Source organism: Lonchura striata, chromosome 2, assembly GCF_050655825.1.
Source record: "Lonchura striata isolate lonStrDom1 chromosome 2, ASM5065582v1, whole genome shotgun sequence".
NCBI classification, from domain to species: Eukaryota; Metazoa; Chordata; class Aves; order Passeriformes; family Estrildidae; genus Lonchura; species Lonchura striata.
The window spans coordinates 111,445,386-111,471,932 of record NC_140704.1 but is presented as its reverse complement, the minus strand read 5'-3'; the positions used below and the strand labels follow the sequence as shown (position 1 = coordinate 111,471,932).

General features: G+C 40.1%; 1 long non-coding RNA gene across 1 annotated transcript; it reads left to right on the top strand.

Moving 5' to 3' along the window:
- Positions 1 to 1,057: 1,057 nt before the first annotated feature.
- LOC146768371 (uncharacterized) lies at positions 1,058 to 22,238 on the top strand. Its single transcript, XR_014952881.1, has 2 exons — positions 1,058 to 10,770; positions 12,272 to 22,238. It is a non-coding gene; the product is annotated as an uncharacterized LOC146768371 (long non-coding RNA).
- Positions 22,239 to 26,547: the final 4,309 nt, after the last annotated feature.

The following is a 26,547-nucleotide window of genomic DNA, read 5'->3' as shown; positions in this document are numbered from 1 at the left end:
AGTCAGCTCATGAGCAAATTAGAGTTACAGCTTACTTTGTCCAGCTCCAATCACAAGTCAGCATTCATTAAATAATAAAAAAAATACTCTAGGAAAACAATTAAATAATTCAAACTCTGCCTACTTGATATCAAATCTGTTGTCATATCAAATATTCATGTGAAATAAATCTGTAGGTGTGTTTGTATGAATGGAGTGCAAGTGCAAATATTGATGGTTTGCTACAACTTGACCTCCAGAGCTCTAAGACAAGAGCACAGAGGATGATCACACCTGCAAAAGTGCCCTCTTTCAGTGTCACCTTCCTTAGCTGCATGTATGTGTGTATGTGAAGACTGACTCTTCTCCCCTGGAAACCTGTAATGTGCTGCCACTTAATCTGTGGTATCAGGGACAGCTGTGGGGTACTCAAGTACAGCTCCATTCATCCTTGTGTTTCCAGTTTGACTTTCAGTAAATGTTTAATGATCCTTTTCAATTACTGGACCAAACAGTATTTGACAAGAATGCACCTTGTCTAATACTAGCACTTAGACAGGAGTGCATTTTTTAGATAGCACTTAGCATCCACAATGTTGTCATGATATTTGTGAATGTACTCTCAGGTTGATCTTAATGACCCCATTACAAAGGTCTTCTCATGCCTTGCTGTGTTATCATCTCTTTTTCCTTGACTTTACTGATAAAGAACTGCCAGAGTTCACATGGGAACACTCCTACACTCAGTGTCCTGGGTTCAAGCCCTAAAGGATATTGGCTTTTCTGGCAAGGCTGTAAGTGCCATTGGAGAGAAAGTTCCATGTGAAACCATTTGACTGATCCTTTGGATTCTCTGGCTGCATCTGATCTCATCCATGGCCATCTGTAGAGTGCATCCTTTTCCTGTGTGTTGTGTGCATCCTCAGCTTCCATAGAATAGAATGATTTTAAGGACATTGTGGTCTCACTCTGGCTGCTGCTCCTGGGCTTGATGTCCATGGGACTGTCCACACTGTCAGAGTGGACAGTCTCTCCTGCATGCACTCTCCTGCATGCACATGGAGAAGTGCATGCAGGAGAGACTGTCCACTCTGAGCAGAGAGGGACACAGTGGGCCCAGAGGTGAGGACACAACCCGTACAGATGACACACAGGTATATAAAATAAGACAGATGAAGGAATGTTGCTATTTAAATGTTTGGATGGCCAAACACTCGGCAAGTAGACAGTTAAATAAGACACTGTGGGATATGGGTGTAGAGCTGTGATTGCTCCTTTACCTGGCATCCAAAGTTACTTTCTGTAGTTCTGAAGTAGATGATTCCACCTTTACTATTATGCTCATATTCTCTCCCTCTTAACTACATTGCTTCAGTCCATCAAGATATGAAAACAAATCGTCTGCTCAACCCCTTCCTTCATAGTAATGATCAAACAACAGGACACATCAGCCCCTTGATGGGCTTTGGAGATGGTCTCAGAGCATGCCTACTGCAGCCTGGACAGACCAAGTTCCTTGCAAAACTCTCTGAAGGCCTCCCTGTGTTTTAAAAAACTTGTGGAAAAGGAGCCATCACCATTTCTATCTTGCATCAGCCTAGGGTTTGGAAAGCAGGAAATCCACACTCAGTTTCTATCCTCTTTGGAAAGAATTCAAACACACTTCTAGTCATTAGACTATAGATTTTTCTGGGAATGCTTTACCACTCCTCATGAAGCTGCACCACTGTGCAGAAAAATGGTTTGAATTCACTGAGAAAAGGAGAAAAGGCGAGTGAAAGCATGACTCCCCAGGCTAATGATTAGGCGGCTTTTTTGGAAGTAGGAGGAGGTGGTCTCCAGTCATCCCTCCTGTTTTGTACTTTGGCTCATGCCTGTTTCATATCATGTCCTCATTCTTACAGTTAAACTGGTGCATTTTGGTATTTTGAACAAGAAATTATATGCCTACCTACTGGGCATGCTCACAGTGTTCTGCCTATGCAGTGATTTTATGCTGCATATGTCAATGAAGGAAGCTGAGGTTTCTCATCTATTTCCATTTATATGAGCTGGGATCCAGGCACAGTGAAAACTTCTTTTTGTCAAGTTTCCCGCCTGCCGTGCTTTCCCCCCACCTTTTTCACAGTGTCATCTTTTATTAAGATCACATCAGAGCTTTTGGAACAGCCATATTTTATCAGGATATCTCAAAAGAGGATGAGTCAGACCATCTGATTTTATTTTGTTAAGTTCATTTTTTATTTGCTGAGTTCAGTTCAGATATGAGCACATCTTGTCCAATTTATCTTTAATATAATACAGATGCTGGCACAGGCACTGATCTTGGTTACAGTAGTGTAAATCTGGGGACATGCCAATGGAGCACTGCCAAGGCCATACTAAAATTTCACTTTCAGCTTGTCTAGAGCTGCTAGCTTCTCAGGAAGCAGGCTGCCGTGGTGGGACGAGCCCCTGTTCCACTTCTCAATAGCTCTGCAATCCTCTCTTGGTTGGAGAATATCACAGGTGACACAATACAGCCAAAGTTATACAGGGCCAAAACACTGCTTTACTTAGCCTGAGGCTGACTGGATCACTATTTCACATAAGCCTTGACTGACTGGAATAAGCTGGTGGGATTTAACCAGTAAAGAGGGAAAAATGAAGCAAACTTTGTACGGATGGCAAGAACCATGACTAGTCAATGTATTTATTACCTGATTATTTCCCACAGTCATACTGTAAAACAAAGAAATGAACAGTATCAAAACTGTCCAAATCATATTTTCTCAGAATTAGTACACACTGCAAAACCTGTACCGGGAAAAAGCAACTGGATGCTGTTATGGCTTTTCCCAGAAAACAGGAGTTCTGTGCATTTTCCCCCAGTTTCTTTTTACTGCAGAAGGTAGTACTCCAACATTCTACAGTAAATGTTAAAAATGTAAATGACTTTTTGATTTAACCAGCCACCTAAGTACTCTGGTATATGGGTATTCTGATGAATTTTCAGGTTTTGGCCCATGCAATGTAACTTCAGAAAACCCAGCTGATATCTGGGTTATTTAACTAGCTAAGCTTACCTTCCTTGAGACTCAGAATGGATAATTTGCACTCTATGTCCAGTGAAAACATCTGTGGTTTTTTTGTACTTAATAGATCTCAAGACTGCTTGGTATCTCTCACTTAAGTGAAGCCAGGGCCCATGGTAAAAATTCCTTTTAATATGTACTTCATGCTAAATCAGTGATAAATAAGGGGTAAAACTGACCCCGCTTCTCTGCCACGAATCATGAGAAACAGAGTTGGCAGAGATGGCAGCCTGCTGTGAACATCAATACCTCTGTAATTAATGTTTTCTGGAACTCTGCTGTCTTTAACCAGTTGTCTTTCTACTCTTCGCCTGTCTATTTGATTGTTTATTATTGCTCATGCTCTGACTTGTGAGCTCTGTGGGTTAACAATTCACTTTGCATCATTTCGTAGTAGCACTTAGGAGTCCTTGGAATCTGCTGCAAAGAAAACCAGTAAGGTGTGGATTTGGAGTATTTTTGGAGCTAAACTGCCTTTTGACATCCAAGCATTGAATAAATGCAGTGTTTTTGCCATCTTATCTTTATTTGAATCAAGGTTTGATTTGTCAAACATTTTACAAATGTTTAATCTTTTCAACAAATAAAACCTACCTTTTAAATACACAGCACACTTTACTGCCAAGAGTAGTAGTCTGGTATGAAACCAACACTATGGATGAATGGGTTCTGCCAGGCCTCCAGGCTTTATGTGGATCTTTGGGGACTGCCTTCCTGAAGGTCCCAGGTGTAGCTTCTTGCAAGGCAAGCTCCACAGCTCTGGAGCATGGTGGTTGAACCTCTGGCTTCTCTCTCTTCCCAAATGAAAAACGCAAATTCAGGTCTACACTTCACACATGCCATAGTAAAAGTTTTAAGACAAAGCTTTTTAAAAGATTGTAAGGCAACTTGAAAGCTCCTGGATGTAAGCAGACATCTGCCTGAAGCTCTCAGGGGACCCGGGACATTGAAATGTGGGTGAACCCTGATAGGCTGTGGAGAAGAGGTTGTGCTTTACTTCTCTCAGTAGAGACCATGAGGGATACACAAAGTCCCTGGATTATGACACTTAGGGTAAGTTTGTTAGAAGAAGACTCTGCTGGCGTGGCTGAATTCTACCAGTACCCAGTCTCATGAGTTTAAGAATCTTTGAACTGTCCTATAATGTTGTCCTTGGAGAAATCATGCCTTTTGCCTCCAGGGTTCTTCTCAGGCTTTGAGCTATCAAGAAGTCCATGGGAGCTTTGGTCCTCTTTCTCTTGCTGTGTGACCCTTGCCTGTCACGGCAGCTGGCTCCATATCACTTGGCTGAGCTGCATCTGTGAGATGGGATGCCTCCATACATTTGATGTCTGAACAGAGAATGGGGTATGTGCTCTTCCTGTAGCTCCCTTCTGTTCTTAAGACACCCTGCAAAATGTCAGCTTCTGCATCTTAGCAGAATAGATGGTAATGTCTTCTCTAGTTGCCATTGCTTGTACTGGACACTGCAGGACTCAGATGAGATGTGGGGCTGGATGCCAAAGGCCTGGGGGTTGCAGTGCTTTTCCACTGACTGCCAGTCACTGACATCACGCCAACTGCTGGGACCCCCAGAGCCACAGGCAGAGCCCACAGATGGGTCATTCAGGCACACCATGGCAGCAAATTCCTTTCTCCAAGAAGCAAAAAGATTTCATCTTGTTTGCAATGACAGACCAGTGAGCATGTGGCCAGGGGCTGATGACCCTATGGTGGTACTGGATAATTGACTGTGCTCCTCTGGTCCCTGCTGGAGAAGTGGCAGGGTAGTTTTGACCCTGGGGAGATGGTTCCTTGCATCTCCCAAGCTGCTCTTGGTGAATTGAATGACTTGGACACCATTTCCAAGTCACATGGATCTTACACCCAGACAGGTGCAGCACAGCCTTTCTGATCAGGAAATTTCCTAGGTAGATAGTCAAGAAGATCTCTAAAGCTAGCTACATGTTCTGAAATAGAAGCAAGATAATATTTCCTTTCTCATCCTCTCTGGTCTGTGGGGAGGGAATAGAGACAGCCACCACTCATTTAGCAAGAGCAATTCAATTTTTAAGAAATGGGAAGAGACACTAAAAAGTACTGTATGACTTAGGGTCATTTAAGCAGATAGCACTGAAGCAAAGCCTATGATCAAGAGCAGCAATTATTTTTAGATACATTATTACATATTATTCAAATTCATTGCAACTGGAAAATAATGCATATATCACATTCATTTTCTATTAGTTTTATTTTAAATAAGCCCTATAAATGTTATAAAGAGTTTGAAATATAATTGCTAGCATGACTACCCTATCTGCAGCCAAATAAGCTTTTTTTTATTAGACTTCATTTTATAAATGGAACGTGGCTTGAAAGTTTGAGTTCAATCTGTCTCTGCTCAGCACTAAGCCATATATTGGAGAGGTACAGCATTTAAATCTTGCCAAGGCACCTTTGCAACCAGAAAGGCAAGAGCAAGTTCAGTTCTGTAAAGGGAAGGCTTAGATTCTGGAAAGCAGAGTCAAATCTGTGGAGAAAATCCTAAAACTGCAAATACCGTGGATTTAGATTGATCCTAATAATGCATTTTATTATTTAGATGTAATAAAAATTCAAATGATGTGGAAAACAGTAAAACCTGTAGTTTTAGAGGGTAGTGAGGGAGTGAGTGAGAGAGATTGAAATATTTTTAGACTATGCTATATGAATACCAATATAGATGGTAGAGTTTTGATAGCTATTCATCCAACATTTACACAAAGACATTAACAATATATCACCCTTCACTGCCAGCTGCAAACACATATAATCAGTCACAAATTATGTATTTAGATTTTGGGAACATGAGATGTTTTATGTAATGTTATATTGAGACTGAGTGTCCAGAGATATTGAATAAGAGTCTCTGGCCCAATCCTGATCTCTTTGATATTACTATTGACATCAAAAATGATGTCAAAAACTCATATGCAAAGGGTCTAACACTGCCATCTGCAGATTGCTATCAGATTTGCTGGGTTTTCCCACTGATACAGGACTGCCTTTCCACTTAGTAAATCACAACAGTTAATTTGCTGCCCTTTCCTTTCACTGTTGGTTACCCAAAAGCCTGCTAGATATCCTCTGATGGAGTTTTTCTGGGAATGCTATACTAGGTCAGTTTTGTTAAAATAGACTTTTTTTTCCCCTTATGCCTCATTATTGACCTTTCCACCCACAAGGGGACTCTGAGCAACCAATCTGAGTCAAATAAGCATGAGGCTATTGAAGATGATGTGCACATCCTGTGTTCTAGGATGACTTAGAAGCAGTGAAACTCAGTGCTGATATCTTCCTTGCACTTAATAAAATTGCCAGAAGGGAAATACCTTCACTGTCAGAATTACTATGTGAACAGATGAATTAGGACTAATAGATGTTTTTAATGAGCTTTCTAAATTAGTTGTAATAGAAAAGGCATTATGGCATGCTTGTGTCCCCAAAATGCCACCCCAGAATGGAAAAAATGAAAAAGAGACAAGATTGGACACAGATGACTTTATATAAATATGTAGTTTGAACAACAGAGACAACAAACTAGGAGAGTCTGAAAATCACTGCATGGAAGAGCTAATTCCAAAAGTGACATCAGTGGGATGTCTTAATAAGGATGAGATTTGTCTACACCAAAACCCAGAACCTGCTGCAGGAATTTGTGAACCATCAAAAAGATGAATAAGCAAGTCCATGTGGCACAGTGTAAAGCTATGGGAAGTTACCAGTTTGGGCTTCTGTCTGGGATATCCTGCACCAATACTGCCTGGAACCTGAGGCGTATAAAGATCTGCCTTGTACACTGTCAGCTTTGGAGTCTGATCACGTCACTCCACCATACTTCTGCTGCTATTGTGGGCAATATCTCCAGGAGAGATAGAGAGCCAGGCAATTTCCATTCTATTGCAAGCTCTGGTGACTGTCTACCGTGTGACATTTAACACAAATTATTTCAGTTCTTTGTTCCCATATCTAAAATTAGGATAAAAGAATAATCATATCCCTTTGTAAAATGTATCTGATTTTTACAAAAAAACCCCTCATATTTGAATCACTGTTTACTAATTTATTCTTGATAAAGATTCTGAGTAAGAATTTTAATTAAGAGAGAGAATAAGTAAATAGTGAGGGTTGAAATAAATCAGTTTTGGCAAGTTTCACAGTCTATCCATTCTGATATTAAACTGTGTACTTGCCTACTTCAGAGAGAATGATGCAACTTTACAGGAGAATTTATTTTTGAGAGGGAAGAGCAGATCTCACAAATGAGATATTAATATTTTCTTCATTACAGCAAGGTCACATACAACTGCATTTTCAAAACCCAGGTGTTCTGCACTTTAGGCAGTAGGTGCTCAAATAGATCTCTGCATGCTGCTCTGGCCAGGAGTTTTCAACAGTTATCTTTAATGCTGATCTCTTCTAAAAATATGACCATATAATTACATGCTCAGATACTAAGGATTGTGACGATGGTGACTGGAGGCATGTGTACTGGTTCCCTGCTGGACACTTGGAAATTAGCAGTCCTTGCCTTTACTTCTCAACGGGATTGCTGCAAACATTGGCCTGTCGTTACAGATGGCTTCCTTATTCTCTGCCTAGCAGCAACAGAAAAATGATGCGCCCAATTATTGGTGCCACTTACAAAAAAGTGCACAGTTCATTAGTTTGAATGGGTGTGCAGTTCTGACCCAGTGTGTCATTTACATATTATAATCAGTCATTAGCATATGCTAATCACAACCCTGAGCCTTGCCCTGGCACTTCTAAAAGATGTCGGATGATACTCTGTAGATGCTGCTATCATTGGCTGTGCTCCGAATGCAGGCTCCTGCTTCAAGCAGTAGACTGGGCTGGTTGGCTCCTAGCTTGGTAGCAGAAGTCTGCTTGTCTCTCTGCAGGAAGGACTGCTAAATCAGGTTTAGTTGTAAGTAGAGGCTTTTCGAAGGAAAGCATGTTGCATGAGGGCAAGGCATATTTCTGAGGATGAATCATAACTGGCAACCCTCTGTGATCTGCAAGAGAAACCAGCTGAAAATGGATGGAGACCCACAGACCTTTCCTAAACATGACAGCAGTGTCTAGTCCATTCAGCAAGTAAATACTATCAGAAAAAAGGCAAAAGTGCCAAACCCTTGGAGTGGTAGTTGAAGTTCTGTATTGCAGACCTTAGAAGTGCCCTGAGTAAAATAAAAACATGTTGAAGCTGAATTTCTCCCATGCCCCACATTTCTAAAAATGTTTCGACCTTGGCTCAGTTCTCTTGGGGTCTAGTCTCCTCAGTTTTATCTACATTTGCTGTAGTTCCTCCATGGCTTACCTTCTACCTGCCACTGCAGAGCAGAGAGCAGGGAACACTGTCTGCCCCTTATATCCTGAGGGGGAAGGATTTTTTTGTCTCCAGCTGAGCCTACTGAAGTCCTTGGGCTGTCTTCTAGGATGGAGTCACCTCCAGGAAGCCCCTTGATTTTCTTGTTTTGCCTTGAGATTTGACACTGTCCCAGTTGGTTCTAGCTCGTGGAGTTCCTTAGATAAGTTACCTATTGGGTTTGGTCAGAGCCTCTCACCTTTCCTCCCTAGGTACATCTGCCATACCATGTAGCATCTTTCCTATTAAGAAATATGTTTACCAAGCATGAGAGCTAAGCATGGGAACTGGAACTCAGGGGAGATCACCTCAGCAGAAATGTTGCTGGTGTTTTCTTTTCCTTGTGTTGACCAGGGGAATAGAGCAAGGCAGTATCATCTGCTGTTCTCATGCCTTTTGGGAAACTGTTACTTCTGCAGCCTGAAAGCTCTGGGTACAGTAGTATGCTTCTTCTACTCCATGCTTGCAGCTGTCTCCCACTGGATGGTCTCATCTATCACCATAGCTGTCTGGATAAGTGTGGGAGGTGAAGCACGGTACATAACTGGTTGCATACACAAATACAGAGCAACCAGTCCTTCCAGCCACACTTGCCTCTCCTGTATAATGAGTGGGGAGTTAACTAGAAGTGGTACCCACCATGTGCTAAGGGCTGCAGCTGCTGGGTATCACCTTCCCAGATCCTGGTGCCCCTGCCCACCATCTCTTTTGCCAGGAGAGGGAACTCTCAATACTCAGAAATTACATGTTGAACACTTATTAATCATGAGATTAGCAGTAAAATCCCAGGATATTAAAACTAGCATATTCTTCATGCCCTATGGTTCTGGAAACACCAGGGGCCAGGGTCTCCCGGGCTTTTCCCAATAGCATTACAGATTGCTGGACAGGAGGAAGGAAGAGAGGAAAGGAGACCTCTCACACAAATCTATTGACTTCAGGGACTGGGATGCAAGAAAACAGACAACAACTGCTGTGGAATTGATTAAAAAATTTGGCAATGCTGCACATGTTTTTGTCCGTGGGCAGAATAAAACATGCTAACAAGGGCTGAGCCTAGCTGAAGCTTTAATTCCTTTCCGTTGGATAATTTTTTACTAATTCCTTCTGATCCAGATCTCCATTCTGTTATGCAGAGCCACCCACAAAAAGACTTTCTGTGCATTTTCATCTTTGACTCTGGATTTGCTCATCCTGCAAATTTACTGCCCGCAACCAAAGAGGATGGCTGTTACTACATGACTTTTCATGCAGGTTTCACTGCAGCTGAAGTATCCTGTTTTTCAAACAAACTTCTATCAAGTAGAAGTGATTAGCCAAATTAATGTGAAGTTAATGTCCCAAAGCAGCACAATTTGTTCTCAGAACTTCACGCGACATTTAGCTAACAGCTCAAAGAAAGGGTTCCATTTGATAAAGCGATCAGAAAGAGTCACAGAAATGGGCTCGGCTATGGAGGGCTTGATATAGCTTTTTCACTATCATAAATTAAAGAATAAGTATCAAATTATGTATTTAGCCAGGCAAGCATATGAAAAAACCCTCAACTTGCAAAGTTTCTTGCTATTTCCGTGGTGCTTCTTGCAAATGGCAGCCCTGAAGGCCACCAGCAGAGAACAGTGCTGGGAAAGGAGGGACTGGTTAGGCTTGGGAAGGCCAAAATGCCAAAATTGAGATGAGAGTCTAGGTCCTTCACCTTTTAACACAAACAGGCCTTTAATGATACAGCTCACTGCTTATCTTTATGCAGTAGCATTTCACTTATGCAAACCTATGTCCAAATCATATTTGGAGCAAAACAAATCTGTTGTAGGACAATGGATGTCTTTTTCTGAAAAGGCTCTCTGAAGAGCCTACCCTAAAGGATGCCAAACACTTAATAGCGATCTTTCTCACAGAATAAATCCACAGAGAACAAGACCAGGATGGCAGTTTTTGTGCAGGTGCATTGCATGAGCTGCCTGGGGAAGCACACACAACACCTGCTCAGGCACTCCTGACTGGAGTTGAACCACTGCAATTAGTCCCTCATTTTAATGAGCACCAGACTCAGTCACATCTTTTTTAAATCACCCCCTGGTGATTTTATCCTTTGAAGTGCTGTTAATCCTCCACTACCAGGAAGATTGTGAGGAAATGGCTCACAGCACTAGCACTCAGGTGTGTACTCTGCTGGGCACCTTGCAGACCAAGGCAGGTCTGTGTAGCTTCTTGTTTATGGTTTTTGGGGTCTATTTTGACTGCAAACGGGACTCTTATAGGGATCATCCCTGGCTGACTGATTGACTGTTTGAACTAGGATGGCCCAAGATGGCAGCATGACCATTCCAGGTCAGTGGGTTTAGATTAACTAATATAAATCTCCTCTCAATTTAAGCAAGTGTCTTCTTTAGAAGGACAACTCCATGCGTTTTAAATGCAGGCTTCACATTTGTCCTATGCTCATAAAGTAACTTTGAATGGCATGCCCCATTCACTTCAGCTAATGCAAATAAAGTATAAAAAGGCTTTCAGTCTAGTAAGTGTTTGGAAGATGACTGTCTGTCTGACAAGCAGAGCTACTCTAGCACTTCAGCATTAAAGAAATCCTGCAAATTAGTATTCCATCAGCTACAAAACCAGCAACTTTGTGGGGAGCTTTTAGGAATGTATTCCTTGCTCAGTTGATGCATATTGGGCTAGAACCAAAAAGTGATTAAACACTGAAATTAGAAGCCTATGAAATAAGCTGGGATCCCTAGAAAATCAGTGCACAGCTTATTGTAAATTTGATTATGAATTTTTTAGCACTAAGTAGACGAAATTACTGTTAATCACATGTAAATTGAGATACTGGAACTAATCCACTGAAATTAGTGGGATTTTTGCCATTGACTTCCAAAAAAGAAGGATTGGGCCTGCTCTGAGCAAAAAAAGGCAGGTGGAAAATTAATGTCTTGAAGAAGGAAGACTTAGGCCAGGTCTCACTATCAAAATGATGGATGGCTCAGGAAGTAACCAAGCCTGTACTCTGTTTCTCTCCCTGAAGAAAGCATCATTAGCTGAAAATCCATGCCAAGTTCAAGAACAACTTCTATTGAAAAAGAAAAAAAAAAAAAAGAAAAAAATAAGGATTTTAAATTTTGTTAGCATGATGTATTAATATCAAAAGTCAAAAGTGGAAGCTTACTTGCTGAAGGTGTATGGATTAAATGTTTGGCAACTGGCATAAGGAGTGGAAATCTAGCTTGTAATGGGGTGTCAGTAGAAAGTTTGTATTTGCTGGAAATGCTGCTGTGGGATGCACTGGTGTTTTCTTCCTGCCATGGTCAGATGATATGGATAATCTACAGAGACAGTGCAGCCTGAATCTATGCCCCCCCGCCCTTACTAGGGATATACATTTATTAAGAACAGCTAATATGTTCAGGTGATGTAGGCAGAACCTCAGAATTAAAAGAAATATCAGCTGCATTTTAGAAAGAACAAATGCAAGCTAAATAAAGAATTTTTTGCTACCTAGAAATTAGCTTTAATTTGTATTTACTTCCTGTAACATTTGGGAATAAGAAGCATAGTTTACGAATCAATTATTGATGGTGCTCTAGTCCCGTCCATGGCAGGCCAGAATGCACAAATGGCCTTTGCACTTTTAAGGTACAACCATCCAATATTGATCACCATTTCCTGCACTGTTTAACCTCATGGACAAATCATTATTAACTCACATGTATGGAAGCAGAGATTTCCTAATTCTCCTTTCCCCCTTTCCTGGACTCAGCACAATGATCAAGGGCAGAATGAGGAGAGAAGTTAATAATCACTCTAAGCTGCCTCTGCACCATATTCTTAGGCTACTGGAGATCCTTGGCAAGAATTCATCTTGAGACTGGCTCTGCAGTGCTCCAACTGAGCCCGCATTCCTGAGGACTCATTTGAACAACAACAGCCATCGGCCAAGGCTTACCAGTCACGCTGTTCCGTCTGTTTTCTCCTGTTGCATATGCCAAAGCCTGATGGAAGTGTCTTTACCCAGCCTGCAAAATTCCTTACATAAGGTAAATTCTCCAGAGGACCTTTATGCATGATTTACAGCATCATTATGCTATCATGCAGCCATAAAACCCATAAAGGCCCAAGCACTGAAACCAAGGCTCACGCAGATGCATGCTTTCCCTCTAACTGCTCCTGTGTCTCCAGAAAATGTGCAGCAGGAACTGCCTCTCCCTGCCTTTCCTTGCCTCTCCCTGCCTCTCTTCCCTGCCTCCACAACCAAACACCACACCTTGTCAGGTCACAGTGTGTTGCCAACCAGCTGCACATTGCATGTGATGCCTCTGAGGGAGAAGAAGGCTGAAGAGCTCCTGGCAGATGTGGGTGTACCTGTGATATGGCAGGGTGACAGAGGTTGCATCCAACTGGCATGGCTCTTCTCTTATCATCTGATCCTAGAAAGTTTTCCCTGCCAGTAGATAAACGACTGCATAGTCTCAGCTGTCAAAAAGAGAAGCAGCCTGAGAGTCTTGGCAAACATAAATTAAACGTGACTGCTCAGGTACTGTGTTATGACAAGCATATTTCCATCCATTATTTTCAGCTACCCAACTAGAAATCATTTCAGTATCACTGGCTAACTCTATATACTCACTCATTTGAATATAATGACTTCAGTTTCATCTGAAGACTTAAAAGTCCTCTGGGCAAATTGGGTATTTTTAAAAAAAAATCTTTGTGAATTGAAAAATTTAGTAGCCATGGTTGATTTTCCATTTTGATGGGTACATTGCTTCCTTAGCTATCTCTCAGGCAGAGTATATCACCTGAAGTATGAAGTTCTATAAGCACAAATTATTCCTGATACTGAGATGCCTTCTTTTTTCCCCCCTAATTAGTAAAGGTAATTTGATTTAAATGGCAGTTCTGCTGAGGTAGTGGTATTTATTATGTTTTCAATATATGAACATTCTAAAAATGATTTCAAAATATTAAATGAAGCTGTAAGTTTCCTGTGGTCAAAGAAAAAATAAACCCCCACAATTTATAACTTGAGCATATTATTCCCAAACATTTTTGAGAGGGCTTGCTTGGTTTTCTTTACATGCTTTGATTTTTTAGGACTAACGACTTCTCTCATGTGGCAGAAAATTTCAAGTCTCAGCTAAGAAGACCCAAGAAAAACATAAGCCTCTTGATGAGAAACATGTTATCCTAAGACAGTCTTTTTCAGTCTGGTGTGCTTGCAGACTCCTCTGGGTCCCAGCACTCCTACTTTGGGGACTAGGAAGGGTAAGCAAAACCAGCATGCCCACTGCCAATAGGTTTTCATTTGCTGAGCAGAGATCCACATCTTCAGTGATAAATCCTTAAGGGTCCACAAATTGAAAAATGTTGAAAATCGCCGCCCTAGGAATTGTGCTCGTACCTTGGAGCTATCTTTGCTAATTGGGCAGAGCTGACAAGCAGGTCCAATATGGTGAAGAGAGATCCCCAGATTATTAACAACATGATGGCATCTGGAAGTTTTGTAGAGCAATAGAGGCACAGCTCTAATCAAGCACTTTTTCAGCCTCTTGTATAGCCCATCTGTTACAGATTTAGCATATTATATATAATGCCCTCAGCAACTGACTTTGATGTATGTTCAACGTGAAACTTCTTTTGTAAGTAACATAAAGAAATTATTGTTTATTATCTGCTAGGCCCTTAGAATGGAATCTCTGCAACAGTCACCAAAATAAATGATCTATGTTTTCAATATCTATGAAATACTGTTATCAGATGGAATTACTCTGTTATCTGAAGATCATGGAGATTTTTTTCTGGATTTCACTAGAATTCTAATATTGGCCAAACTCTGCACAAGACAAAGGAGATGTGTTAAACTTAGGGTACTGAGATTTTAGATGAAAAATGGGAAGCAATGTGGTGCAAACATAACTATGTTTCTATTGATACAATATGATTTATTGTAAATATTAGAACACATTTATTGCAAAGTATTGAAGCAGCCTGGTCATTTTTATTCCCCTTTGCTTGGTGCAGCACAAAAAAGGGTAAGGGATGTGTCCTGGATGAATTCCAGTTTAGGAAGTTACATTTTGCTTGACCCTAATTTCACCTGGCAGTGCCAAAAAAGAAGGATAAAAAGCCTCCAGTCTTAAATCATTCTCTGTTACTGTAATTCTTAATCAGTAGGTACATATGATTTCCTTTAGTTCTGGGAAAAACAGATCTTTCTTTACAGAGCTCTTTATTAAGTTATAATGCTTTCATTTTCTAGAATGAGAAACATTCTGTAAATACAAAACAACTGCTTTGAGAAGCCCTTATTTGTTTCTAAGCTAGTCTACACCTTCAGTACCTGATAGTATTGTAATATAATCTCAGTCTCTTCAAATTTGTTGTCAATGTTTTACTTTGAAGAAAGTTGCTTCCTGTCCTGGCTTGGGACAAATCTCGGAGGAAACCTCTGAAGGGGTCCCTCTAAAAGCAAATTCAAGCCAGTTCAGGAGACATAAGCCTCCTTTGAGAAAAGTGGAAAAAACTGTTCATTTAACAAGCAAACTATTCACAAACAGGGTAAAATGAATAATATTAAACAATGGAACCTCTCACTGTTCTGAAGAGATAGCAAATTCAGAGAGAGTCCTTTCCATGGAGTGTAGCTCAGCTTTCTCAGTCTCTTATCAGTCCCTCCTGTGCTGGAAAATGCTGTGTCCTGGCTCAGGTGGGCCACAGGTGTGAGCTCTCTGGTTTATTCCCAGGTTTTCACTCCAGAGCAGGCTTGAATGGTTCCAAGAAAAAGAAAATCCGCAGTCCAGGGAATTTCTCTGCCCCAGCTAGCTAAAAAAAACTAACTAAAAGCAAAGGAGAGCTCTCCTCCACTGTATGTGCTGCAGACAACACAGTCCATGTGAAGGATGAGGGGGAGCAAGTGCAGTTTCTGCAAACAAACTGCACACCCCTTCTCTCCCCCTTCGCTCTCAGAACCAGCCTTAAAGGTGCAGAACTTCATATCCAGCATAAACAGAACAAATGACTGGGGATAGAAGCATCATAAAGTCATCCCAGGACTCTTCTCTTGTTCTTCCTCAATCATAATTTTAATTTCATTCACAAAGGACTTGTCTGGATTAGGTGTGTGGCAGATTGGGCAGGATTTCAGCATCTGTCCCTTAGGAGCGCCATGGCTCCTCAAGAACGGTTGTCAAAGCAGCTGCCAGGATGCCACCGTGCAAAGGTCAGGAGACTTCCCCCAGGTTCCTGACAGTGGCCTCCAGAACCTGGTAGAGCATTTTGCTGCTCCAGGGGCTGCTCAATCCTGTTAGTGCTGAACTCCATGGACTGGGAATGCCTGTTTAAGGAGAGGCTTCAGTGAGTGGATTTCTTTGTGTAGCTGTGTCAGGAAACTTTTCCCTTAAGCTTTCAGGAAGGCAGAATTGCTGTGATCTCGCATGTTGTTCCCCACAATATCCATCCGTGCTCCTGTTACAGTGCTTGGAGCAGGTGACAAAGGAGTGAGAGGACTACGTGCCACAGGGTGTCAAGGGCCCATCCAGGCCACCAGGCCATGTGCATGTGCTGTGGGGGTGTGGAGGTGTCGGAGAGGAGCACACAGCTCCAGCACCATACTGGGTACTCGCCAGGATGCTTTCAGCAGCTCTCATAAATTTGTCTTCTTAACACCAATGGTCATCAAATGGAGATTAAAAGAAACTGTTGTTCATATTCCTACAGAATGAGGGCTACCAAGACTTAGGACTAGAGTGCCTTTTGCTTTATATCCAGTTTTCATTTCCCTGAACCTAACTCACATTAACATAGCTCCATGTTTCTTCCTTAGTGATGCAATCCAACAACTTAACTGAAACTTAAAAAATAAGAATAAATTATGCACTTGCTGTTTAGTTTTTGTATGTGTGTTTTTATTGTTTAGATGTAAAGCAGGGCAGCTTTGCACTGGAAAATGTCACCAAGTCACTCACTGTGCTGAGTACTTAAATTCATTTGGATATAATAGTCTTTAAAATTGCTGTTTTTGATTTACAGACATAAATTAGTAATAAAAATCTCTATTACTTTAAATGCTTTGCATTGATAATTAAATTGTAAAGGGGGTTATAAATGGATGGGAAGAAGAGAATATGTTCCCATTAATATTTATGCATTTTTCTGGTTTCAGTTATCTCCCTGTAATTTTTTGAATACAGTATACCTGATAAAGTTCTTGTCTTTCACAAAGAAACTCTGTGTATCTCCCATTTAAACCATCTAAACAACATCAACACTTAAAGCATATAAAAATATATATTCCGTTTTCTTCCTTATCATACTTTGGTTTCTGAAGAGAGTAAAACAAAGGTTTTTGCTAAAAAGGGAAAAAGAAAAAATAACATCTTAGATGGGTTTTAAAATATCCTGGACTCGGTGACAAAGTGAGATACTTTACAAACCAAGAAATATGTTGAATATTAATTCATGGATTTATAAAAAAGAACAATACAAAATGTATGTATAGTCTAGTTCCTTATGCTCCAAGTTCATAAATTAGCATTAACCCCAAAGTTCAAGAAAACTGCAATAGAGATATACTCAGGCTGCTGACAGTTTCTGAGAGAAACTTGCAAAGATCAGTATCATAGATTTTGATGTGAGGAAGGGTTTTGCAAAGAGATAGTATCGACTTTCAAGCATCCTCTCTGTGGGCAGTGGCAAAACAAGAACAGAAATTGCTTATGACATGCCTTAAAGCTCAGAAAATTTTTGAAGGGATCTGTTAATCTGAAACAAAGCAAGACAAAAACACTGAGTAATTGATTTTTACTCCAGCAAAAAAACATTTTATATTTTTGGGTTTTTTTGCACTAGGTGTTATCCAGTGGTTGAATACCAAACAATCAAAGATAAATTTAATCATTGACTCTCAGGAACTTTAGAAGTGAAGTGGTACAATGTTGGTGATAACCAGCTAGTCTTACACAAAGTACATTTTCTTGCTTTCATAGGAAGATCACAAAAAGAGACAATTTTATCCAGTTCACTAATTAAATTAACAAGCTGAGTGAGTATACATTAATAATACATAAATGAGATGCTTTTCACCTCTATCATGACAAAATTTTATGAGCTTTTAAGTATTTATTACAGTGAGATCTCAATATGAAATAGCTTCTAGGATCCAAAGTCAAATTTGGGACTCTGATTTTCCACCCACATTCCTCCAGTCCTTATGGATGCCAATCACAATTCCGATGCATGCTATTAGTTAAATAACACTAACAATATCCCATAGTAGAGTGGTAGAGTGCTGGAATTATCCCCAATGTGTGTGTATGAATATTTGAACCCTCTTTATATATCTGGATCAAGCAGAACACTGTATAAATACATCTTGGCTGGCTCAAACAGAATGTCTCTCTAGCCCAGTATCCTGTGGTTGACAAAGCCAAGTAGAGGATGCCTACAGAAACAGTACCAGAAAGTGTGAAGGAATTAAATGATGTTTGCTCTGGGAGATACTCTTAAACTCTGACATGGTGGTCTGGGGTTACTTGGTTGCTTATCGTCCACATGGTCTCTTACAAAGTCAGCAGGAATAGTACCACATGGGCTAAGGCTGCATCTCACTACTGTTTTAGTTGAAAGTAGTAATCAGATTTTTAGCGAGTTTTCAGTTGTCTCATTTTACCATCTACTGGATTGATTCACAGTGTGGCTTTGGATTTCTTTGAGAGCAAACAAAATAAGAAACTCTCCTCCTGGTTTGTATTAGATGCCCTGAAAACCCAGATGGAGTAATGAGGCTACAAATAACTGACTGGTGCTTTGAATGGCTTTGAAACATGGGCATGATAAGGAAGTTTTAACCCAGAGGACCAGGAAGAATCTAACCTGAAAAAATCCTGTAATTGTATATAGTGTAAATGCAGAGACTTCAATACCGATCTCTCAGGCTGTGACTGAGAGGGCAAAGCTGCAATTCTTTCTTGAACTACTGAGCTGCAACTAGGCTCTTTCCACTATCTTTGTTGAAACAGACTTTAGCATAAGGAACTCCATAAAAACCGATACTGATGGGAATTCATGAACCCATGTAGCAGCAGTTAATATTAAACAATATTACCTACATATCCATCTCTCAGACATAATTTTAGAAGCTGCCATCTTCTTGTTCACTGAAATAAAATTTAGCTAAGAAGTATATAGCAACAAAATGAAACAGGACAAAGCTCTTTTTTTCTCTCAAATTGCGCTACCAATTTACCAATTAGTTTAATTGACATTTAATTAATTGAAATCCTGGATATTTTCAGTGATGATAATGAGTCAATTGATAAAATTAGATTAAATAGTATTTATACAGCAGGGCAGTGGGTTTCAGGTACTGGTCATTACCTAATAACCTGCTTCAGAGAGGAAGAAATAAAACCACAGCAAAAAGGACTGCAGAGTTACAGAGTGGCTGTGGAGCTCCATTTCCAGTCACATCCTCTACCTCAGAATTCCCCTTTGTGGCATCTGGCACATGTGGGAGAGAGTATGTACAGGCACGTTGGCATGTAACCACCTAGAAACCAGCTGATAATGCAGGGATGTATTGTAAGCTACTGTTGCTCTGAGCAGCAATAACTAGCTGTCTGGCTTAGGGAATTGTAGGGCACCAATCACTGTAGAATCTAAGTGCCAATAATGCTTAACATTTATTTTACACTTTACAGAGTTAAAGTGCTGTAGGAACATTAGCTAATTAATTATTGCATCTCCCTTGTGAGATGGGTCGGTTGGTAAGCATTAGTCCCATGTTACAGATAGGAAAACTGAGATACAGGGTTTTTTTCCCCTTTTATTTCTCTATTGTATTCCGTAAAGCTCCAGACACTCTCTAGAGTTCTTCAAGTTACTTGTACAAAGTCACTACTCAAGTTGGGATTCTGAGCAGTAGTATAAAACTTGACTTCAGGTTTCTTCTGTCTTGCTTATCCCTCCACACACAGCACAGCCTGTTTCTGGATGGTAAGGAGACTGTTATATTGCACACACACACAAAAAAGCAAACCAATCAGAGCTAGAGCAACAAACCCAGTGCTCTGACATATCTGGTCAGTCCAGAGCTCCAAACAACTAATCTGGGTACCCTGCTACCTCTACTACATTTTTCCCATACAGCACCAGAAAGAGGGTAGATCTGTAATGCCTTTTCGACAGGCATCCAGAGGCAACTGAATAACCTTGCAAGAAAGGTCAGCTGTGCTTCTCAGTTAACATGCTGCTTGGGAAGCCCAGAGAGGTGACAGGATTGGGATACCTGGAAACTCAACAATACTTGTCAAATCCTTCCATACCATTCAACATTCAAGTCACTGGAAGAGGCCCTAAAGTCCAAACACTGACTTTTGTTGCATGAATGCATGTTCTAGCAGAAATCAGATTTCCATTGGGCTTGAGGTTTTTTTGGGAACAGCTGTCAGGATCTGAAAGAACTTGCTAGAATAACCAACACCTTCTCCATGTTTGGTGTTTTTAAATGAGTAAGTAATCCATCCTTTGACAGTAAATGCAGAATCCCGGTACTTAGACCTGTACAGATTATGTTTGGAATTGGAAAGGGTCAGGCCTAAGAACTTAGCAATCATAGGTCAGGTTGCAAATAATCTGATGAATACTGGGTTATTATTTGCTAGTCACCTTTTGGTAAGCCCAGGTAGTACCTTCAGCCTCACCTTGCAGTTGTTTGCACTGAACATGATTTAGCTTTTTTCATTCTTAGCTGAGTCTGATCTAATCACATGTTTCTAACAGTTGATGTTTCAAGAAACCCCCAGGATTCAGAGGACCCGGCAATTTCAAAATGCAATTCATAAAGCTAATTGCAATTCTTCATGTAAGTAGAACTAATTACGTCTCTGTACTTGACCTTTAAACACCAGTTTTGTTTTCTCTCCGAGACATTTGTGGTTTTAATTTCTTCACCTCTCTGTTTATTGTTCTTAATCAAATTGTGCCCTCAAGTGATTAAGAACTCAAATTAAGGTTTATACTTTTCTTTAAGTATGTGGTGGAAAGAAGAGGGTTAATGCAAACACTTTCAAGGCAATATTTAAAATATTTAAATTATTAGTTTGGCTGATTTAAATACTTCTTCAAAGTGCTAATAAAACAAATATTGTATTATGCTAGTAGACAAGACCCAATGAGGAGAGATTCCTATAAAATTATTATAGATAATGTAATAGCAAGGTGCTTTCCTTAATTAAGCAAGGTGTAAATCAAAAATATATAATGAAGAGTGCACTTAATTTTAAAAATTACTTTAAATAAGATAAAGTTTAATCGGTAGCAAAGGCAGGCTTATAAAAAAATAATTTAACATTGTTTTTTGGCAGCAGCCTTTGAAAAACCACTTCTGGTAGCCTTCCCTGGCATTCACTAAGTATTAGCAGCCTTGGCAAACTAGCAGGAAAGAAGATGAAGAAATTATCTAATTTAAACGTCTGAATCATTGTGTGGGGGTTCCGCCAGTCTTTGCGCCCTACCCTTGGGTTCTCCTGCACCGTCCATCACCGCTGTCCTGGGGATTGGGCTGGTGCCTGCAGATAATGAATCCTGCTCCCCTCATTTCATCTCACCTATCAAGAAGGAAATGCGAAGTACTGTATGTGTGTCTCATCCTGCCTCTCACCATCAACCTAACCGTGAAGCAGTTTCAGCGAGGGGGAGGCTTGGAGGGATGGATGGGCTTGGGCTGCTCTCCCTCCTGACCCGGTGTCTCTACCAGAAAGATGACACCACTTGCTGTGGGCAAGTTGTAATATGGTTTGTTTAATAGGGTAAATCATGCTTTTATCACTGGAAATAAGATGTGGTGGAGACATGTTGTCATGGTTACTTAGCCATTTCCCCAGAGTCACACCACCAGTGTCCCAGAGGGGACATAATTCTATTTCATGCATATGCATGAGGCTAGCAGGTGCTTTGGCACATTAATTATATATTTTTAAATGGCTAACTGTAAAATTGTGACAGAAACACAGAGTAAAAAGGATAAGAAATGGGCTTGGAAAGCAGGAAATAGGATTTTAAAGAAAAGGGAAAAAAATGGTCCAGGTTTCTGAAAGACGTGCCAGAATTTATTATAAATAAATATGTTTCCTAATTATTTAGGAAAGTCAAGGAGATACTGAAAGTTAAAATCTCCAGGTAGAAGGGTGTGTGAAAGAAACTTTGTATTCGATTTCTTCTTTGCAATTTTTCCATAGGAAAGCTGCTCAGCTCTTGGAAATGGCAACAAGAATGGGAGCAAGAAAGACAAGATTTAATAAAATATGAATTACTCTTAAATAATTCAGAAAAGCCCCCCAAACAACAATAAAACCTGTAGCTATAAAAAATATTGGCAAATGATTGGTATCATCAGATGACTCCTTTCATGCCTGTTCAAGAGTTTTGGTAAGTTAGTGCACTGTTTATTGTTGTCTCCCCAAGTTACTCATGACCCACAAGCTCCTGCTGTCTCATGTGTTAATTATTGTCCTTCAGTGTTTTTTAGCTCAGTACAAGAACTTACAGCTTTAAGTCAAACTAACCTATAAATACAAAGATTTCCCAAAATATCTTCAGATACATCAGGTGCTGTGTAATTACTCTGTATTCAAATATTATACAAGTCTGTGCATATTTTTACAGGTAACTGATTAAACATTGACTAATGAGTCCAATAGTAAGAAGAAATAAAAAAATCTGTAAAACCTCTGCATACTGATACTTGTTGGACACAAAAGGTTCACACTGAAATAACAAACCTTTACAACTAGTTTGCCTTATATGTGTCTCCCACCACTGAAACACAACTGATCATGTTAGGGATGTTTTCAACTGGACCAAAGATTTCTGGAGTTGACAAGAATAAGCCTATTCACAGAAGGTGAATAAGCCATGAAAAATTTTTCTGAGTAGTGTCCCACATCTTTTTACTGTACCTCATATAGAGGGTTGGGGAACCATTATTTAATGTAAAATGTCAAAACTTCAAATTTATTTTTTATTTGGTGGGATTGAAATGAGTCTCTTCACTATTTTTGTGAGTGACTTCAAGTTAGATGAGGCATTATTTTGTTTTGAGGACTTTCAGTTGGGATTTGAGATGGTTTTATTCTGTTACTTGGATATATAGAGACACATGATCTGTCTCTCTCTTACTCTCCATTTCTCCTTCTTTCAACCTAATTTTTGCCAAAATTTATATGCTTCCACAAAGTATTTCCCTTTTGACAGAAAACTGCATGCAAGTGAATGATTTTTCAGATATTTTAACTCAATCTAGTTTTATGTTCTTGAGCAACATTTATTAAGAGAATCATATCAGTCTCTGCTTTCATGGGCATTTGTCTCAGCCGCATTCAGCAGAGTATTGTAGAGCTGTTTTTAAGTCAGGTCACCTCACAGGGCCTGCAAACAGATTCAAGAAAGAGAGAGGAAGAAACAGGGCTAGAAAGAAGAATGAGTTGCTTATATGAAGAAAAACATTTGTGTAACTGCAGGTTTTGATCGAGCAATAAAAACATGGCCTCTGAAACACTTTACTTCTGAAGCAGCTTTGACTATTCCCAGGTCCTTCTTTGCCCAATAACTGCTATTTTGGATTGAATTCAAGAGGCACAGGAGCCAAACAAGTCACACATACTCAAGGTGAGAAACATCCATAAGCAATTGAAGTGTGGACTGAAAATGTTAAGAAGCATTGTTTTCCCCTGTTGGAGGTTTGCCTAAATGTTTATATGTTCTCCTGGGAATATTCCACAACACAGCATGTTATGCTCACACAGGTTTTGATAGTCTAAGGCTCAGTGTTCATTACAAGAGTTTTTCTCCATGAAAAATAAACTCTGAAAGTATCTCAAGATATATTCATTTTTTGAATGTTAGAAGCATTTTCTTAACTCTGTTGTGGACTTCAAGCCTAAGAAGTAACTTAGCTGTTTGCTATGCAATTCTGGACAGCCAAAGTAAGCACTCTGGTGGTGCACATACCATAAAATGTATGTGTTCAACACAGCCAGACGACCAAAGCAGAACACTCTGAGATACTCTGAAGTGTTCATTAGGTAGCTAAGAGGAACATACATTCATTTTGCCAATACCTTTGGAGAGAGGTGTAGGTAACACTTCTTTCATGGCAGTGCCAAATGTTAAATAGAGTTGCACACTGCTCAGTGTTAGAAGAGATTTCTATAAGGAAATACTCAAAATAAGAGTAATTTTCCATTGCTAAGACAGCTATTCACCAAAGGAATTGAGGCAAACCTGAGTGACTGTGGCCACACTTCCTTGTGGCTACAGATGCATTGGCACTGCCCAATCCTTGCTCCAACATGCCTGCATTGTTGGCTGGAAGTTACTGCCCTTAGGCTTTAGCAGCAGAGCTGCTCCTGCAGCCTGTGTGGGTCTAAAGGAGCCACGTTAACTAACTGAACTAGAGCTTTGCTAGAACAGCTGGGTATTAGTGACTCGGGTTAGGGAGAGCTCATACAGCCCTGCTGAAAGGTCTGGAGATTCACTGTGCTCCAGCAGAGGCAGGAGTCCACTGAGATGGCAGTGACCTAGGGACAAGGAATATGTCCATTGATTCTCCATCCAATTCCTCCAGAAAAATCATCATGATTCTGTGGAGCACTCAAGCATGTATTTGCACGTCCCTAAGATGAATGGGATGGAAGCTGAGTGAGCACAGAATGTAAGTGCTGCTCCTTTTAACAGTGCAGGATTTCATCACTTCTATATAAGTACTTTGCACAAGGGGCCTTGAGACCCTCCAGTTGCTCAAAGGTAAGTAAAGGAGCAAGAACTTTCAACTAATCAAAGACTGAATCCATCTTGCAATGAGAAGTATGACACCACTGTACCCCCTTCTGCTCCTACATGGGCCAAGTAGTGAACATGCCAAATAGACAACTTAAAAGTAATGGAAATCAATGCTGCCCTCTTGCATCTGCACCAGAAAATCCACCTCAAGGGCACATAGCACCCCAGCTACTCTTTATTTAGACACCTCATGTATTTATCCTCAGAACTACTCCATGGGATGAAGCAGTGCTGCTAATCCTGCAGTTCTTGCAGCTCAGATGGGAAATATGGGTGCACAGTGCCACACAAGTAGTTTACCATCAGATCTTGCTCTCCCATGGCTCATTCTAATGCTTCCATGCTCAAGACCACGTCCCCCTCTCACCAAACATTTTACAGAAAGTGTATCACCTTGTATGCATCATATTTTAACTGCATGAAAAGAGATCTGACTACCACATTCAAAGCTGCTCTAGAAATCTCTACTATTGCCAAAAACACTATACAGTTTTTATGAAGCTCTTCTAATGAGAGAGACAGAAGGTTGCTATGATAGATAAGAGGAAAGATGAAAATGTTGCTGAAGAAGCAGTGTAGGAAGTCAAAACTTGACACTGATACTGATGGTGAGGGGCTGGGCAACAGAAGAGGCTGGGCTTCAGAGGGGGACTTTCCCAGCTCCTAAGCAGAAGGAGGTGGCAGCTGTTGTACATTGCTGGAATGTGCTGTTGGATTTGCACAGCATTTAAAAACACCTGATGCTGGTTCGTGGCCAAGCTGCTCAGTGCTACCTGTCTGTAAATACACCTTTAAATTCAACCTCATATAGTCTTTTAAAAATCTGAGATACAATTGAAGAGTTTTGCAGGACCTAAAGTGAAGCAAAATGGAGCATTATGCTCTCCTATAGCTGAAAACTTGAAATAAATAAAAATTGAAAAGTCAGGAAAAGATCTTAGGAAGATCCTATTCTACTCTTCTCTTTTTAACTCTATGGCATCTTACCCTGTTTATTCCACCTCCAACAGGGGTTTAAGGACCTCTACTGAAAGAAATTCTGCAACCTCAATGAGCAGTTTCTCCCATTTCATTACAGTACTGGTTGGAAAGGATTCCTTAAAGTCAAGACTCTTTCTATTATCCAACTCATTCACCATGGATCTGGCAGAGCATTCTTGTGCTCTGTAATAACCTTTTACAAATCTGAGGACTGGTGTTAAATCCATTCTCAGCCTTTTCTTCTTTAGATTAAACAATACTAGATTTTAAAATCTTTCTTCCAAAGTCATCTTTTGCTCACCCTTTTCCTCCTCTATGTTGTGGTTTTATTAATTTTTTTTTTTTATTTTTCAAAGTTACCTCCCCTGTCCCTACCCAAGGCTATACACAGCATTTCAGTCAAGACATCAGTTCTGAGAAGAGATAGAAGATTAATTTGCGGTAGAAAAAATAGAATTTTGGTAAAAATTGCACTTAAGACTTAACTGCCACTTGCCATGTCATTCATTGAACTGCACTGAATCAGACCTTTACAGGATTTTATGATAAATACTTTTGTTTTGATCATAAACCACTGTAATTGCAATGCAGAAATTTCTGTCTTCCCTATAATCTCTTCTATGAGGTAGAGGAGTCTCAAAACCTTGCAAAAGTCAAGGTGCATATCATCTACAGATTCCCATTACCCACAAGACCCATTACACAGCCAGGAAAGAAAATAAGGCTCATTTGACATAGAATGATATATAAATATTGATTTCTAGATGCTTTACTTTTTATAGAATTTTTCTGAGGATTGAAGTTCATTTGACTTCTTCAGTAACTCGATTCCCCCTTTTGCTTAAAAAACCCACAATATTGTGCTTTTCTAGCTATCTAGTTCTTTATTCCCTCTCCACAGGTTTCCAGGATGACTACTAATGACTCTGAAAGAGCTTCAGACAGTTCTCTAAGTATCCCATACAAAATTCATCAGACACAAATGATTAAAAAGAAAATGAAGTTAAATGAATATCCTTTACCTATTATTGCCCCTTTTTTTGTATCTGATTTTAATCATATCAGCTGTGTGCTCACAACTGACCTTGCAATCAATAAGGATTCAGGAACCCCACTTCACACACAGGCCTTCTCTGCATCTTTTTTGCAGCTTTTTTGCCTCATGACTGTTCAGTTGACACTGTTTTTGGCTTACCTCTTCCTCTCAATGCACATGAAGAATCATTTTTTCCTACCCATGGTGCAGCCGTCTTGCTGTGGTTCAGTCCATGTTCCATCTTTTCTTGTTTT